Below are 3,483 nucleotides of genomic sequence, written 5' to 3'. Positions count from 1 at the left end.
AAAAAACGTCAGTCGAAATCTATTAACATGGGACCTAATTTCAAAGATCTCGACGTGACAAATCCAACGCATGAAAAAAATTAAAGATAGAAGTGACCTTTGCATGGGGTACCACTTTAAGAGTAATTTTGCTCCCCCTCTCTATGTGGTAGGAGAGAGCCCAACACAGCGCAACTAGTGTGTTCCCAACTCGTGACAAACAACGGGACCTCATATATGTCGCTCGCTGCATCCAGTAGTAGCTGAGTGCATAGGGTGATCCAACTAGGCCGACCTACCAACCGCTAATGTAGCGCAGAGACGTAGCATAGTTGCATGTGTTTGTATTATATGAACAAAGTATTGAAAAACACATATATGTAGCCATCAGTCAAGAGGTAGAGAGACCGATCAAACACTTTAGTTCACCAAGGATCCTAATATCTCGGGAGGCACATATATGTGCTTCTCGAGAAGGAAAAGAAGTACGAAAAACCATGCTCCCGGCTATGGGTTTTTTCGTGAAAAAAGTTTTCCGTTGAAATCTATTAATATGGGATCTCGTTCTGAAGATCTCGACGTGAGAAATCCAACGCATGATGAAAATGTGATATGGAAGTGACCTTTCAGGAATACCTCTTTAGAAGTAATTTTGCTCCCTCTCTGTGGTAGGAGAGAGCTCAACACCTTCTCTCTATATAAACAAAAGGAGAGCCCAACACAACGCAACTAACATGTTTTCTACTAGTAGCAAACAACGGGACCTCCCGCATCCAGCAGTAGCAGGGTGCATAGCGTGATCCAATTGGGCCGACCTACTAGCGGCTACTGTAGCACGGTGCCATAGCATACTTGCATGTGTTTGAATTATGTGAACTTTTTTTTGGAAAACACATAAAAAATTTGAACAGTTTTTGAGAGCACAAAAAAATTGTTTTTTTTAAAACACGAATTCAAATTTGGAAGAAAGCCGAACATTTAAAAAAAACGAACAAATTGTTAAAACTTGAGATTTCTTAAATTATGTTCATTTAAAGAAATCAACCAAATAAAGATTATAAACATTTCTGAAATTGAAACACTTTTTGTAAAACATGGACACATTTTTGAATTTACAAATATTTTTAGAATCTTTCAAAAAATGAAGATTTTATATTATTTTTCGAAAAATTGTTTATTAAAATACAGAACATATTTTAAAAAATGAATAGATATTGAAATACTAAATAAAATTTGATGATTTTTAACATTTTTTGAAATTTTGAATTGTTGAAAAAATGAAAAGAAAAGAAAAACGAAACCAAGTAAAAGAAACTAACAGACGAAACAGGTTCAAAAACCCTAAAGAAGGTTCCCCAAAACGGAAGAAAACCAAACAGAAAACACTATTCTAAAGCTGGATAATGGGCCGGCCCAGTTTGCCGCTAGCTCGGTCGTTTATATGTGTTGGATTGACTATTTGACGCAGAGAGCGTCATATAGGAAATTCGGCAAACAACAGGGTTTCAGACAACAGAGCAGATGACATTTTGCTCAGTTGGCGTAAACGGCAATACAAAACAACCAAGCAGGTCGGTGAAGAAATGCTGAAGCTGCTAGTGGGCATTCGGTTGTTCAAGGGCAAGGAAAACATACCGCGTCTCCGATACGGATGCAACCTCATGACTTCATGAAGCCAAGTCTCACCATGACTTACCCCTCTTTATCAGCCATTCATTAAAGATCCGACGTATCAAATTGGCCCATATTCCGAACTAAGAATCTTAAAAGTGTTTAGATTTTTTTTTTGAATAAGTCATAAATGTTTCATTTGTATCATGGGAAAGTTTCAACCCACTTGGATGTATGGTTTGTGATTAAATAGCCTTTTGAGCTCAAATAAATAAAAATGTGTATTCACAAATGAAATATTTATGTTTTTCCAATTTCTTTTGAACATTTTAAAAAATAATTTGGAACATTTTAATGGATGTTGAACATTTTAAAAAATAGTTTTGAATAAGTCATAAATGTTTCATTTGTATCACAGTGAGACTTGGCTTCTTGGCATCCCTCCGATCGATGCCAGTAGGCCGGCATCGATGCCATGAATGTTACACTGGTGCGATCACGGGCTCGCGTCCTATGCCGCATTGAAGCCATCCACTACACTGCGGCCTCCTGCGACGCCACGCTACGGGCATTGATTGTACTGCGCTCCCGCGCCCCGAGGCGGCCTGCCACCGGCCAGCTGCACCACGCTCCGGTTCCCTTCCCTTCACCTTCAGCTGCTGCTGCCTGCTGGGTCTACTTCACAGCATTGCCACCTTCATTTGTGAGCGCCCTCCTTCGCTTGCATCACCAGTCACCACTCACCACTCCCTCGGAGGTGAAAGCGCTCCGGCGGGTGGCTAGCGAAATGGCCGGGGGAAGAGGCGGCGCAAGGCGAGGCGCCGTCGTCGCCGCCGCGGCGCTCGCCGTCGCGTGCTGCTGCATGGGCGTCGCCAGCGCGCGCGGCCCCCTACTACGTCGGCGACGGCGGCGGCTGGTCCCTCAGCAGCGCCAGCTGGCCCAACGGGAAGCAGTTCCGCGCCGGCGACGTCCTCGGTAAGTGAAAACCTAATTAACGCACACATCTTGCGTTCAGATGGGGTATGGCTGAAGGTTTATGACGGTTCTCTTCTTTTCTGGGCGCGGTCGCGCAGTGTTCAGGTACAACCCGTTGATCCACAACGTGGTGGCGGTGGGCGAGGAGGGGTACAGCCGGTGCACCACGCCGGCGGGGTCGAGGACCTACGAGTCCGGCAACGACGCCGTGAGGCTGGCCAGGGGCGACAACCGCTTCATGTGCACCCGCCTCTACCACTGCAACTTCGGGATGAAGATGGTCGTCAACACCGCCTGACAGTCTGCACTGCATTCCTCTGTTACATTTGGTTGCCGTGAGGGATTGTTTTGCTGTGTTTCTGTGGGTGTTAGACGACTATCTGCGTGTGGTGTATTGACTCTGACGGAATGTGAGTGTTCGTTATTATTATTTGTGATGAATGGGAAGTTCATTGCCTATCCTACGACGACGACGACGATGTTTCCTTCCTTTTATTCATTTTCAGTGACTCGTTTAGTCATTGTGTTCATTCCAAAGCACGCACTGGTTGTGGTTGGTGATCCACCGGTTGGTCATTCAGACCTGAAAATGTGATGCACTTCTGAGTTCTGACCGGCTGGTTGCAGTTCTACACTGCTTTTTTGCTGTGTGACGGCGGGCGTTGCGTTCCGCGGACACGGCCATGCAGGCGTCCACCACGCTCGAGTCCTCGGACTCCGGCGGGACGACTAGCGCCTCCGTCGGGTTATCTTGCAACGGCTCCGTCGAGGGTGGAACGGACTGAAACGGTGGGGGAAAGCGTGATCGATGTGGAGGTAGTGGGAAAGGGCATGCATTGGCATGGAAAACAATGGTGGGAATATCCAAGTGTGTGGGCTCCGGGTGGGCCAGGCGTGTCGGATTCTGATGTGACGCGG

General features: G+C 45.9%; 1 pseudogene; it reads left to right on the top strand.

Annotated features, from left to right (window-relative positions):
- Positions 1-2,050: 2,050 nt before the first annotated feature.
- LOC123094335 (chemocyanin-like) lies at positions 2,051-3,027 on the top strand (annotated as a pseudogene).
- The last annotated feature ends 456 nt before the right edge of the window (positions 3,028-3,483 follow it).

Source organism: Triticum aestivum, chromosome 4B (assembly GCF_018294505.1).
Source record: "Triticum aestivum cultivar Chinese Spring chromosome 4B, IWGSC CS RefSeq v2.1, whole genome shotgun sequence".
Classification (NCBI taxonomy): domain Eukaryota; kingdom Viridiplantae; phylum Streptophyta; class Magnoliopsida; order Poales; family Poaceae; genus Triticum; species Triticum aestivum.
Note: the sequence above shows the minus strand (reverse complement) of the source record. Positions and strands in the feature narration are given on the sequence as shown.